Genomic DNA, 16,194 nt, shown 5'->3' with positions numbered 1-16,194 from the left:
ACCATATTTAACAGCAATTATGCCATTGTTATTAATTAATTGCTGCTAAAATCATTTTTGATGTAGTAATTATACAAACATAGCAACTATGTCTCAGTCGCAAACAAGTTCGAATATAAGCTATATATGAATTCCCACTTCATCCACATATAATTATACTCCCTTCATTTCAATTTGTTTATCTTTATATTCAAACTTGTCACACGGCATGTTTAAGGCACAAGATTGAAAAAAGAATTTAGTATCGAGTATCAACTGAAAACCAGACAAACAAATTGAAATTGAAGTAGATACAAATGAAGGATAAAATTGACAAAAAAAAAAAATTACTCACAACACCATTCTTGAAACCTGGTTGAATAGGTTTTTAAAAATGAGGGTTTTTTGGAGGGATTTTCATGATAAGCCAAGAAAATGCATGTAATTATACTTTCAATGGACAAATGTATAAAAAAAATTGAAAATATAGATAAAATTGTGACTGATAAAATTGGTAAGTGGACTGTGTTAACATATACTTATGAATACAAATCCCAATTTTGACTCTTTTAAGGCTAAATCTTAATCCCTAAGGGTGTCCAAGAGAAGTACAATCGATCAAATTTATATTAATATTATTAAGATTTTTTATTCAGAAATTACTCATTAATCAATATTATTAATATATATTATATTTTTTAAATATTATTGACTAATGAGTTAATAATATATATACAGATAACTCATTAGTCAATAATGTTGCAACAGTATAAAATATATATATATATATATATATATATATATATATATATATATATATATATATATATATATATGTATAGTATCAATTATCAGAAATTATCACTCTTAATGATGTCAATACAATATATGATCTTGATTTAGTATTAGTTAAGCGAAGTTAGTTGGCGGTATATAGTTTAATTGTATAGTGGGGTATGAATATAAAGTGGTATATATTTGTAGTTATTTTGCTTTTATGAGGTATTTGCTTTTAGTTTTTCCATTTTTAAACGAATAAGGCAGAAGTATCTCCTAAACCATGACCGGAATTTCAGAGATACACATTAACTAGACTAAAGTGTTATCACCCTTGAGCTCATTTTTTTTTGCCTACGTGACACAAACATCTTTCTTTCATGTGCCTCAACTATGTGGAGTCATAGTAATCCAAAAGGTATATAAAATACAAAAATAAAATAAAGTAAAATATGAGTATAAGACATTAGTTTAGTTCAAGCATGTCTCTAAAATTTCAATCATAATTTAGAGAGTTACTTGTGCCTTATTCTTTTTTAAAAAGGGCAAAACTACATAAATTCAAGTTTAGTTTATAATTACTAAGATTCTCGATAATTTCAAATATTACTTCCTCTATCATATTTTATCCTTAGGGTATATAAGTCTAAATAAATGAGATATATGTATCTTCCAAATTTTAAAGTCGCACATATTTTATTTGTTTAAATTAATTGATTACAACTAATCATTTTCTTAATTATAGGAGTAATTAAGGATTTTCATAATACATGAAACTAATTGTAAAATTTAAATTAATCAAATCACTTAATAGAAGTCCGAAATCACAGTATGTCGACGTTTAATTAATTTCATTTCATTATTCTTTAAAATAAATAAATTTAATAATATCAATAAAAAAACAATATATATATACGGCTTGTCCGACCCATTTGGAGGGTCAAACGAGCCCCAAAGCGAGCATACGCCTCATTTCGACGATTTTCGTGTGCTATACCACACCATTTTTTGGGTGATCTGGATTCCGACGTCAAAAATACCAAATTTTTTCGTAGTCGTCTGTCAAGACCTTGTCTATGCATACGGTTGGCCATCACGGCTGGTCCAACCCATTTGGAGGTTCAAACGAGCCCCGAAGCGAGCATACGCCTCATTTCGACGATTTTCGTGTGCTATAGCACACCATTTTTTGGGTGATCCGGATTCCAACGTCAAAAATGCCAAATATTTTCGTGGACGTCCGTCAAGACCTTGTCTATGCATACGATTGGCCATCACGGCTTGTCCGACCCATTTGCAGGGTCAAACGAGCCCCGAAGCGAGCATACGCCTTATTTCGACGATTTTCGTGTGCTATAGCACACCATTTTTTGGGTGATCCGGATTCCAACGTCAAAAATGCCAAATTTTTTTGTGGATGTCCATCAAGACTTTTTATATGCATACGGTTGGCCATCACGGCTTGTACAACCCATTTGGAGGGTCAAACGAGCCCCGAAGCGAGCATACGCCTAATTTCGACGATTTTCGTGTGCTATAGCACACCATTTTTTGGTTGATCCAGATTACGACGTCAAAAATGCCAAATTTTTTCGTGGACGTCCTTCAAGACCTTGTCTATGCATACGGTTGGCCATCACGGCTTGTCCGACCCATTTGGAGGGTCAAACGAGCCCCGAAGCGAGCATACGCCTCATTTCGATGATTTTCGTGTGCTATAGCACACCATTTTTTGGGTGATCCGGATTCCAACGTCAAAAATGCCAAATTTTTTTGTGGACGTCCGTCAAGACCTTGTCTATGCATACGGTTGGCCATCACGGCTTGTCCGACCCATTTAAAGGGTCAAACGAGCCCCGAAGCGAGCATATACCTCATTTCGACGATTTTCATGTGCTATAGCACACCATTTTTTGGATGATCCGGATTCCGACGTCAAAAATGCCAAATGTTTTCGTGGACGTCCATCAAGACCTTGTCTATGCATACGGTTGGCCATCACGGCTTGTTCGACCCATTTGGAGGGTCAAACGAGCCCCGAAGCGAGCATACGACTAATTTCGACGATTTTCGTGTGCCATAGCACACCATTTTTGGGTGATCCGGATAACGACGTCAAAAATGCCAAATTTTTTCGTGGACGTCCGTCAAAACCTTGTCTATGCATACTGTTGGCCATCACAGCTTGTCCGGCCCATTTGGAGGGTCAAACGAGCCCCGAAGCGAGCATACGCCTTATTTCAACGATTTTCGTGTGCTATAGCACACCATTTTTTGGGTGATCCGGATTCCGACGTCAAAAATGCCAAATTGTTTCGTGGACATCCGTCAAGACCTTCTCTATGCATACGGTTGGCCATCACGGCTTGTCCGACCCATTTGGAGGGTCAAACGAGCCCCGAAGCGAGCATACGCCTCATTTTGACGATTTTCGTGTGCTATAGCACACCATTTTTTGGGTGATCCGGATTCCGATGTCAAAAATGCCAAATTTGTTCGTGAACGTCCGTCAAAACCTTCACTATGCATATGGTTGGTCATAACGGCTTGTATGACCTATTTGGAGGGTCAAACGAGCCCCGAAGCGAGCATACGCCTCATTTTGACGATTTTCGTGTGCTGTAGCACACCATTTTTTGGGTGATCCGGATTCCGATGTCAAAAATGCCAAATTTTTTCGTGAACGTCCGTCAAAACCTTCACTATGCATATGGTTGGTCATAACGGCTTGTATGACCTATTTGGAGGGTCAAACGAGCCCCGAAGCGAGCATACGCCTTATTTCAACGATTTTTGTGTGCTATAGCACACCATTTTTTGGGTGATCCGGATTCCGACGTTAAAAATGCCAAATTTTTTCGTGGACGTCCGTGTAGACATTGTCTATGCATACGGTTGGCCATCACGGCTTGTCCGACCCATTTGGAGGGTCAAACGAGCCCCGAAGCGAGCATACGCCTCATTTCGACGATTTTCATGTACTATAACACACCATTTTTTGGGTGATCCGGATTCCAACGTAAAAAATGCCTAATTTTTTCGTGGACGACCGTTAAGACCTTGTCTATGCATTTGCTTGGCCATCACAGCTTGTCCGACCCATTTGGAGGGTCAAACGAGCACCGAAGCGAGCATACGCCTCATTTCGACGATTTTTGTGTGCTATAGCACACCATTTTTTGGGTGATCCGGATTCCAACGTCAAAAATGCCAAATTTTTTCGTGGACGTCCGTCAAGACCTTGTCTATCCATACGGTTGGCCATCACGGCTTGTCCGACCCATTTGGAGCGTCAAACGAGCCCCGAAGCGAGCATACGCCTCATTTTACCGATTTTCGTGTGCTATAGCACACCATTTTTTGGGTGATCCGGATCCGACGTCAAAAATGCCAAATTTTTTCGTGGATGTCCGTCAAGACCTTGTCAATGCATACGGTTGGCCATCACGGCTTGTCCGACCCATTTGGAGGGTCAAACGAGCCCCGAAGCGAGCATACGCCTCATTTCGACGATTTTCGTGTGCTATAGCACACCATTTTTTGGATGATCCGGATTCCGACGTCAATAATGCCAAATGTTTTCGTGGACGTCCGTCAAGACCTTGTCGATGCATACGGTTGGCCATCATGGCTTGTCCGACCCGTTTGGAGGGTCAAACGAGCCTCGATGCGAGCATACGCCTCAATTCGACGATTTTTGTGTGCTATAGCACACCATTTTTTGGGTGATCCGGATTCCTACGTCAAAAATGCCAAATGTTTTCGTGGACGTCCGTCAAGACCTTGTCGATGCATACGATTGGACATCATGGCTTGTCCGACCCGTTTGGAGGGTCAAACGAGCCCCGAAGCGAGCATACGCCTCATTTCGACAATTTTCGTGACCTATAGCACACCATTTTTTGGGTGATCCGAATTCCGACGTCAAAAATGCCAAATTTTTTCATGGACGTCCGTCAAGACCTTGTCTATGCATACGGTTGGCCATCACGGCTTGTCCGACCCACTTGGAGGGTCAAACGAGCCCCGAAGCGAGCATACGCCTCATTTCGGTGATTTTCGTGTGCTATAGCACAACATTTTTTGGGTGATCCGGATTCTGACGTTAAAAATGCCAAATTTTTTCGTGGACATCCGTGTAGACATTGTCTATGCATACGGTTGGCCATCACGGCTTGTCCGACCCATTTGGAGGGTCAACCGAGCCCCGAAGCGAGCATACGCCTCATTTCGATGATTTTCATGTGCTATAGCACACCATTTTTTGGGTGATCCGTGTTCCGACGTTAAAAATGCCAAATTTTTTCGTGGACGTCCGTCAGGACCTTGTCTATGCATTTGCTTGGCCATCACGGCTTGTCCGACCCATTTAGAGGGTCAAACGATCCCCGATGCGAGCATACGCCTCATTTCGACGATTTTCGTGTGCTATAGCACACCATTTTTTGGGTGATCCTAATTCCGACGTCAAAAATGCCAAATTTTTTCGTGGACGTCTGTCAAGACCTTGTAAATGCATACGGTTGGCCATCACGGCTTGTCCGACCCATTTGGAGGGTCAAACGAGCCCCGAAGCGAGCATACGCCTCATTTCGACGATTTTCGTGCGTACTCCATTTTTTGGGTGATCCAGATTCCGATGTCAAAAATGCCAAATTTTGTCATGGACGTCCGTCAAGACCTTGTCTATACATACGGTTGTCCATCACGGCTTGTCCGACCCATTTGGAGGGTCAAACGAGCCCCGAAGCGAGCATACGACTAATTTCGACGATTTTCGTGTGCCATAGCACACCATTTTTTGGGTGATCCGGATAACGACGTCAAAAATGCCAAATTTTTTCGTGGGCGTCCGTCAAGACCTTGTCTATGCATACGGTTGGCCATCACAGCTTGTCCGGCCCATTTGGAGGGTCAAACGAGCCCCGAAGTGAGCATACACCTATTTCAACGATTTTCGTGTGCTATAGCACACCATATTTTGGGTGATCCGCATTCCGACGTCAAAAATGCCAAATTTTATCGTGGGCGTCCGTCAAGACCTTGACTATGCATACGGTTGGCCATCATGGCTTGTCCGACCCATTTGGAGGGTTAAACGAGCCCCGATGCGAGCATACGCCTCATTTCGACTATTTTCGTACCATTTTTTGGGTGATCCGGATTCCGACGTCAAAAATGCCAAATTTTTTTCGTAGACGTCCGTCAAGACCTTGTCTATGCATACGGTTGGCCATCACGGCTTGTCCGACCCATTTGGAGGGTCAAACGAGCCCCGAAGTGAGCATACGCCTCATTTGGACGATTTTCGTGTGCTATAGCACACCATTTTTTGGGTGATCCGGATTTCGACGTCAAAAATGCCAAATTTTTTTGTGGACGTCCGTCAAGACCTTGTCTATGCATATGGGCCATCACGGCTTGTCCGACCTATTTGGAGGGTCAAACGAGCCCCGAAGCGAGCATACGCCTCATTTCGACGATTTTCGTGTGCTATAGCACACCATTTTTTGGGTGATCCGGATTCCGACGTCAAAAATGCCAAATTTTTTCGTGGACGTCCGTCAAAACCTTGTCTATGCATACGGTTGGCCATCACGGCTTGTCCGACCCATTTGGAGGGTCAAACGAGCCCCAAAGCAAGCATACGCCTCATTTCGACGATTTTCGTGTGCTATAGCACACCATTTTTGGGTGATCTGGATTCCGACGTTAAAAATGCCAATATTTGTCGTGGACGTCTGTCAAGACCTTTTCTATGCATACGGTTGGCCATCACGGCTTGTCCGACCCATTTGGAGGGTCAAACGAGCCCCGAAGCAAGCATATGATTCATTTCGACGATTTTCGTGTTCTATAGCACACCATTTTTGGGTGATCCGGATTTCGACGTCAAAAATGCCAAATTTTTTCTTGGGCATCCGTCAAGACCTTGACTATGCATACGGTTGGCCATCACGGCTTGTCGACCCATTTGGAATGTCAAACGTGCCCCGATGCGAGCATACGCCTCATTTCGATGATTTTTGTACAATTTTTTGGGTGATCCAGATATTGACGTCAAAAATGCCAAATTTTTTTCGTGGACGTCCGTCACGACCTTGTCTATGTATACGATTGGCCATCACGGCTTGTCCGACCCATTTGGAGGGTCAAACGAGCCCCGAAGCGAGCATACGCCTCATCTCGACGATTTTCGTGTGCTATAGCACACCATTTTTTGGGTGATCCGGACTCAGACGTCAAAAGTGTCAAATTTTTTCGAGGATGTCCGTCAAGACCTTGTCTATGCATACGGTTGGCCATCACGGCTTGTCCGACCGATTTGGAGGGTCAAACGAGCCTCGAAGCAAACATACGCCTCATTTCGACGATTTTCGTGTGCTATAGCACACCATTTTTTGGGTGATCCGGATCCGACGTCAAAAATGCCAAATTTTTTCGTGGACGTCCGTCAAGACCTTGTTTATGCATACGGTTTGCCATCACGGCTTGTCTGACCCATTTGGAGGGTCAAACGAGCCCCGAAGCGAGCATACGCCTCATTTCGACGATTTTCGTGTGCTATAGCACACCATTTTTTGGGTGATCTGGATTCCGACGTCAAAAATGTCAAATTTTTTGTGGACGTCCGTCAAGACCTTGTCTATGGATACGGTTGGCCATCACGGCTTGTCCGACCCATTTGGAGGGTCAAACGAACCCCGAAGCGCGTATACGCCTTATTTCGATGATTTTCAGACCATTTTTTGGGTGATCTGGATTTCGACGTAAAAAATGCCAAATTTTTTCGTGGACGTCTGTCAAGACCTTGTCTATTCATAGGGTTGGCCATCACGGCTTGTCCGACCCATTTGGAGTGTCAAACGAGCCTCGAAGCGAGCATATGCCTCATTTCGACGATTTTCGTGTGCTATAGCACACTATTTTTTGAGTGATCCGGATTCCTACGTCAAAAATGCCAAATGTTTTCGTGGACGTCCGTCAAGACCTTGACTATGCATACGGTTGGCCATCACGGCTTGTACGACCCATTTGTAGGGTCAAACGAGCCCCAAAGCGAGCATACGCCTCATTTCAATGATTTTCGTGTGCTATAGCACACCATTTTTGGGTGATCCGGATTCCGACGTTAAAAATGCCAAATTTTTTCGTGGGCGTCCGTCAAGACCATGACTATGCATACGGTTGGCCATCATGGCTTGTCTGACCCATTTGGAGGGTTTAACGAGCCCCGATGCGAGCATACGCCTCATTTCGACTATTTTCGTACCATTTTTTGGGTGATCCGGATTCCGACGTCAAAAATGCCAAATTTTTTCGTAGACGTCCGTCAAGACCTTGTCTATGCATACGGTTGGCCATCACGGCTTGTCCGACCCATTTGGAGGGTCAAACGAGCCCCGAAGCGAGCATACGCCTCATTTCGATGATATTCGTGTGCTATAGCACACCATTTTTGGGTGATCCGAATTCCGACGTCAAAAATGCCAAATTTTTTCGTGGACATCCGTCAAGACCTTGTCTATGCTTACGGTTTGCCATCACGGCTTGTCCGACCCATTTGGAGGGTAATACGATCCCCGAAGCGAGCATACGCCTCATTTCGATGATTTTCGTACTATTTTTTGGGTGATCCGGATTCCGACGTCAAAAATGCCAAATTTTTTCATGGACGTTCGTCAAGACCTTGTCTTGCATACAGTTGGACATCACGGCTTGTCCGACCCATTTGGAGGGTCAAACGAGCACCGAAGCGAGCATACGCCTCATTTCGATGATTTTCGTGTGCTATAGCACACCATTTTTGGGTGATCCGGATTCCGACGTCAAAAATGCAAAAAATTTTCATGGGCGTCCGTCAAGACCTCTACTATGCATACGGTTGGCCATCATGGCTTGTCCGACCCATTTGAAGGGTCAAACGAGCCCCGATGCGACATACGCCTCATTTCGACGATTTCCGTACCATTTTTTGGGTGATCCGGATTCCGATGTCAAAAATTCCAAATTTTTTCGTGGACGTCCGTCAAGACCTTGTCTATGCATACGGTTGGCCATCACGGCTTGTCCGACCTATTTGGAGTATCAAACGATCCCCGAAGCGAGCATACACCTCATTTCGACGATATTCGTGTGCTATAGCACACCATTTTTGGGTGATCCGAATTCCGACATTAAAAATGCCAAATTTTTTCGTGGACATCCGTCAAGACCTTGTCTATGCATACGGTTGGCCATCACGGCTTTTCCGACCCATTAGGAGGGTCAAACGTGCCTCGAAGCGAGCAAACGCCTCATTTCGACGATTTTCGTGTGCTATAGCACACCATTTTTTGGGTGATCCGAATTCCGACGTCAAAAATGCCAAATCTTTTCATGGACGTCCATCAAGACCTTGTCTATGTATACGGTTGGCCATCACGGCTTGTCCGACCCATTTGGAGGGTCAAACGAGCCCCGAAGCGAGCATACGCCTCATTTCGACGATTTTCGTGTGCTATAGCACACTATTTTTTGAGTGATCCGAATTCCGACGTCAAAAATTCCAAATTTTTTCGTGGACGTCCGTAAAGACCTTGTCTATGCATACGGTTGGCCATCACGCCTTGTCCGGCCCATTTGGAGGGTAATACGAGCCCCGAAGCGAGCATACGCCTCATTTCGACGATTTTCGTGTGCTATAGCACACCATTTTTTGGGTGATCCAGATTCCGACGTCAAAAATGCAAAAAATTTTCGTAGACGTCCGTCAAGACCTTGTCTATGCATATGGTTGGCCATCACGACTTGTCCGACCCATTTGGAGGGTAAAACGAGCCCCGAAGCGAGCATACGCCTTATTTCGATGATTTTCGTACCATTTTTTGGGTGATCCGGATTCCGACGTCAAAAATGCCAAATGTTTTCGTGGACGTCCGTCAAGATCTTTTCTATGCATACGGTTGGCCATCACGGCTTGTCCGACCCATTTGGAGGGTCAAACGAGCCTCGAAGCGAGCATACGCCTCATTTCGACGAATTTCGTGTGCTATAGCACACTATTTTTTAAGTGATCCAGATTTCGACGTCAAAAATGCCAAATTTTTTCGTGGACGTCCGTCAAGACCTTGTCTATGCATATGGTTGGCCATCACGGCTTGTCCGACCAATTTGGAGGGTTAAACGAGCCCCGAAGCGAGCATACGCCTCATTTCGACGATTTTCGTACAATTTTTTGGGTGATGTGGATTCCAACGTCAAAAATGCCAAATTTTTTCGTGGACGTCCGTCAAGACCTTGTCTATGCATACGGTTGGCCATCACGGCTTGTCCGACCCATTTGGAGGGTCAAATGAGCCCCGAAGCGAGCATGCACCTCATTTTGACGATTTTTGTGTGCTATAGCACACCATTTTTTGGGTGTTCCGGATTTCGACGTCAAAAATACAAAATTTTTTCGTGGACGTCCGTCAAGACCTTTTCTATGCGTACGGTTGGCCATCACGGCTTGTCCGACCCATTTGGAGGGTCAAAAAAGCCCAAAAAATTTGGCATTTTTGACGTCGAAATCCGGATCACCCAAAAAATGGTGTGCTATAGCACACGAAAATCATCGAAATGAGGCGTATGCTCACTTCGGGCTCGTTTGACCCTCCAAATGGGTCGGACAGGCCGTGATGGCCAACCGTATGCAAAGACATGGTCTTGACGGACGTCCACGAAATAATTTTGCATTTTTGACGTCGAAATCCGGATCACTTAAAAAATAGTGTGCTATAGCACACGAAATTCGTCGAAATGAGGCGTATGCTCGCTTCGAGGCTCGTTTGACCCTCCAAATGGGCCGGACAAGCCGTGATGGCCAACCGTATGCATATACAAGGTCTTGAAAGACGTCCACGAAAATTTTTGGCATTTTTGACGTCGAAATCTGGATCACCCAAAAAATGGTGTGCTATAGTACAAGAAAATCGTCGAAATAAGGCGTATGCTTACTTCGGGGCTCGTTTGACCCTCCAAATGGGTCGGACAAACCGTGATGGCCAACCGTATGCATAGACAAGGTCTTGACGGACGTCCACGAAAAATTTTGGCATTTTTGACGTCGGAATACGGATCACCCAAAAAATGGTGTGCTATAGCACATGACAATCGTCGAAATGAGGCGTATGCTCGTTTTGGGGCTCGTTTGACCCTCCAAATGGGTCGGACAAGCCGTGATGGCCAACCGTATGCATAGATAAGGTCTTGACGGACGTCCACGAAAAAATTTGGCATTTGACGTCGAAATCCGGATCACCCAAAAAATGGTGTGCTATAGCACACGAAAATCATCGAAATGAGGCGTATGCTCGCTTCGCGGCTCGTTTGACCCTCTAAATGGATCGTACAAGCCGTTATGGCCAACCGTATGCATAGACAAGGTCTTGACGGACGTCCACGAAAAAATTTGGCATTTTTGACGTCGGAATCTGGATCACCCAAAAAATGGTGTGCTATAGCACAAGAAAATCGTCGAAATGAGGCGTATGCTCGCTTCGGGGCTCGTTTGACCCTCCAAATGGGTCAGACAAGCCGTGATGTCCAACTGTATGCATAGACAAGGTCTTGAAGTACGTCGACGTAAAAATTTGGCATTTTTGACGTCGGAATCCAGATCACCCAAAAAATGGTGTGCTATAGCACATGAAAATCGTCGATATGAGGCGTATGCTCGCTTCGGGGCTCGTTTGACCCTCCAAATGGGTCGGACAAGCCGTGATGGCCAACCGTATGCATAGACAAGGTCTTGACAGATGTCCACGAAAAAATTTGGCTTTTTTGACGTCAGAATCCGGATCACCCAAAAAATGGTGTGCTATAGCACACGAAAATCGTCGAAATGAGGCGTATGCTCGCTTCGGGGCTCGTTTGACCCTCCAAATGGGTCGAACAAGCCGTGATGGCCAACCGTATGCATAGACAAGGTCTTGACGGATGTCCACGAAAAAATTTGGCATTTTTGACGTCGGAATCCGGATCACCCAAAAAATGGTGTGCTATAGCACACGAAAATCGTCGAAATGAGGCGTATGCTCGCTTCGAGGCTCGTTTGACCCTCAAAATTGGTCGGACAAGCCGTGATGACCAACCGTATGCATAGACAAGGTCTTGACGGACGTCCACGAAAAAATTTTGCATTTTTGACGTCGGAATCCAGATCACCCAAAAAATGGTGTGCTATAGCATACGAAAATCATCGAAATGAGGCGTATGCTCGCTTTGGGGCACGTTTGACCCTCCAAATGGGTCGTACAAGTTGTGATGGCCAACCGTATGCATAGACAAGGTCTTGACGGACGTCCACAAAAAATTTTGGCATTTTTGACGTCGGAATCTGGATCTCCTAAAAAATGGTGTGCTATAGCGTACGAAAATTATCGAAATGAGGCGTATGCTCGCTTCGGGGCTCGTTTGACCCTCCAAATGGGTTGTACAAGCCGTGATTGCCAACCGTATGCATAGACAAGGTCTTGACGGACGTCCACGAAAAAATTTGGCATTTTTGACGTTGGAATACGGATCACCCAAAAAATGGTGTGCTATAGCACACGAAAATCGTCGAAATGAGGCGTATGCTCTCTTTGGGGCTGTTTGACCCTCCAAATGGGTCGGACAAGCCGTGATGGCCAACCGTATGCATAGACAAGGTCTTGACGGACGTCCACGAAAAAATTTGGCATTTGACGTCGAAATCCGGATCACCCAAAAAATGGTGTGCTATAGCACACGAAAATCGTCGAAATGAGGTGAATGCTCGCTTCGGGGCTCGTTTGACCCTCCAAATGGGTCGGACAAGCCGTGATGGCCAACCGTATGCATAGACAAGGTCTTGCTGGACGTCCACAAAAAAATTTTGCATTTTTGATGTCGGAATCCGGATCACCCAAAAAATGGTGTGCTATAGCACACGAAAATCGTCGAAATGAGGCGTATGCTCTCTTCGGGGCTCGTTTGACCCTCCAAATGGGTCGGACAAGCCGTGATGGCCAACCGTATGCATAGACAAGGTCTTGACGGACGTCCACGAAAAAATTTGGCATTTTAGACGTTGGAATCCGGATCACCCAAAAGATGGTGTGGTATAGCACACGAAAATCGTCGAAATGAGGCGTATGCTCGCTTCGGGGCTCGTTTGACCCTCCAAATGGGTCGGACAAGCCGTGATGGCCAACCGTATGCATAAACAAGGTCTTGACGGACGTCCACGAAAAAATTTGGCATTTTTGACGTCGGAATCCGGATCACCCAAAAAATGGTGTGCTATAGCACACGAAAATCATCGAAATGAGGCGTATGCTCGCTTCGGGGCTCGTTTGACCCTCCAAATGGGTCAGACAAGCCGTGATGTCCAACTGTATGCATAGACAAGGTCTTGAAGTACGTCGACGTAAAAATTTGGCATTTTTGACGTCGGAATCCAGATCACCCAAAAAATGGTGTGCTATAGCACATGAAAATCGTCGATATGAGGCGTATGCTCGCTTCGGGGCTCGTTTGACCCTCCAAATGGGTCGGACAAGCCGTGATGGCCAACCGTATGCATAGACAAGGTCTTGACGGACGTCCACGAAAAAATTTGGCATTTTTGACGTCGGTATCCGGATCACCCAAAAAATGGTGTGCTATAGCACACGAAAATCGTCGAAATGAGGCGTATGCTCGCTTCGGGGCTCGTTTTACCCTCCAAATGGGTCTGACAAGCCGTGATGGACAACCATATGCATAGACAAGGTCTTGACGGACGTCTACGATAAACTAGCTGAGGCTAAGTTTTCAGTATTTGTTTACGTATTACGCCCAAAAACAAATAACGAACATAAAAAGATGAACTCAAGATGATATGATGCAATTGGTGATGTGCAACGAAATTAGGCATTAAAGCAAGTAATGTAATTTTTATTTTTTTTTAATCTTAGTACATTTTGCTAGATATACCACCAATTTTAGGAGTATTAGTAAATGGAACATTGCACTTATTGTTCGTTCTCTGTTTCAATTCGTTTGTTCTTTTCTTCTTTTTAGTTCATTTCGATAAGAATGCCTCGTTACTTGTTCGATAATTATTTAATTTTAAAACTTTTCACATGTCGACATATTTAAGATCATAAAATTAAATAACATTTTAACATATTTAAAAAAATATATAGTTTAAATCACAAGATTTAATTTTATTTCTTTTAAAACTAAGTGCCAAATTTAGAGCCTAGTTATTCCCCTATATTGGTAGGTAGTATACAATATAGGGGATGTGTGGGTTTAGCCAAAATGAACCAAATGATAAATTTTTGTCATTTTTAGGATAACTGGAAGAAAAAAAACACTTTTGAGTATCTTATTTTAATTTGTCAATAATTTATTAATCAAACATTTTTTTGTAAGAAAATAAGGCCCCCCTAAATATAATTTATTTATTCTTTTTAGTTGGACCATTAAAAAAATCAGAATTGACTGATTCAAACTTTATCCCAAATTTATATCACACATTTATGGCTCATTAAAGGAGTTTCACTTACCTATAATACTATAGTCTATAACATCAAATTAATTGTATTGATTTTATCTTATATGAGTATAACAAAATCAATATTTTGTCTTTTAGGTTTTCTCGATATTTTTTTTCGGAACTTTTTAATGGTTCAATGTGAAGTATCTTACGTTAAATTTTGTTTATATTTTTGTAAAATATGATGTGAATGTTACTATTTGTTACTGTCAATACTTTTAATTTTTTTAATCGTAATCAATAACATACAATTTTTACATGCCACTATTTGTAACTTTATAAACACAACTTATTCATTTTTTTAAAATTAAAATGGATCCATTGCTGTCACCAACAAGAAAAATATTAGAATGATATTACTTGGATTAAATTTAATCAAGTTAATTTGTATGCACAGAAGTAATATTTGATTTTGGCTCAGACTTTATTTAAGTAAATTTGTATAAATACTTGGATACTCCTTTGATTACTTTTTATATGTCCTTTTAAATTTACACTAGCATTAAAAAATTAAGTAACTTTACTCATCTATTTTATTTAATATTTTATTAAATCGACTTTATAATAAATAGAGTAATGAATATGTTAAATTTCAACAATTAAAATATACTTAGATAACTATTTCAATTTTGAATTTATTTTTTAAGTCAATTTTTTACAGCAGAAGTTAATGTATGAAGTACTCCGATAAATATTAGTAATTACTAATAGATATCTTAAGTTGATCAAAGTATATATGTTCAAGATTAATTAACGTACAACTCTATCAAAAAAAAGTATAATAAGAAGAATAAAATTTTATATATTGATTTTATTTATAAAATGATAAATATTATGGTCCAATGATACATAATAAAATAAAGGGAGAGAATAACTTATAACCCAAACATAATGTTAAAAAGTTGAGAAACAAAATATTCTGAAAATTTTACAAGTAAATGTGAGTGTTCTTATTCTTAGATATTAGTGACGCTTTCCTAAAGTTCGGTTATTTTTTACTTTATATATGATTTAAATTATTAATTTTATTCTTAAATTAAGAACGATTTAAAAAAAAAAAAACTAAACTATTCTTCCATACTATTTCGATGTCATTTTTTAAGAGTCAAACAATTCAATTTTGATCAAATATTTAAAATAAAATTGATAAATAAAAAATACTATAAATCACAATAATTGATAATTCAAAATATTAAGAACATCTATGAAAAACTTACTGTTAAAGATAAACTTATTTGAATCTCAAAATGCGAAAAATGTCACATAAAATAAGACAGAGAGAATAACGATGTTCACGTGACATTTTTCGTTTTTCGAGAGTCTTCAACTTTGATCGAATATTTACATATGAAAATTTCAAACTTTTTGAAATAAAATTTATATATTTGTAAATTACGTAAACAATACTATAAATCATAATTCAAAATATTAAGAACATCTATGAAAAACTTACTGTTAAAGATAAACTTATTTGAATCTTAAAATACGAAAAATGTCACATAAAATGAGACAGAGAGAATAACGATGCTCACGTGACATTTTTCGTTTTTTGAAAATCAAACAATTCAACTTTGATCGAATATTTACATATGAAAATTTTAAACTTTTCGAAATAAAATTTATATATTTGTAAACTAAGTAAAGAATACTATAAATCACAATAATTGATAATTCAAAATATTAAAAACATCTATGAAAAACTTACGGTTAAAGATAAACTTATTTGAATCTCAAAATACGAAAAATGTCACATAAAATGAGACAGAGAGAATAACGATGTTCACGTGACATTTTTCGTTTTTTGAAAATTAAAGAATTCAACTTTAATCAGACATTTTCATATGAAAATTTCAAACTTTTTAAAATAAAATTTATATATTTATAAACTACGTAAAGAATACTATAAATCA

This window comes from Solanum lycopersicum, chromosome 8, assembly GCF_036512215.1.
Source record: "Solanum lycopersicum chromosome 8, SLM_r2.1".
NCBI classification, from domain to species: domain Eukaryota; kingdom Viridiplantae; phylum Streptophyta; class Magnoliopsida; order Solanales; family Solanaceae; genus Solanum; species Solanum lycopersicum.
Note: the sequence above shows the minus strand (reverse complement) of the source record.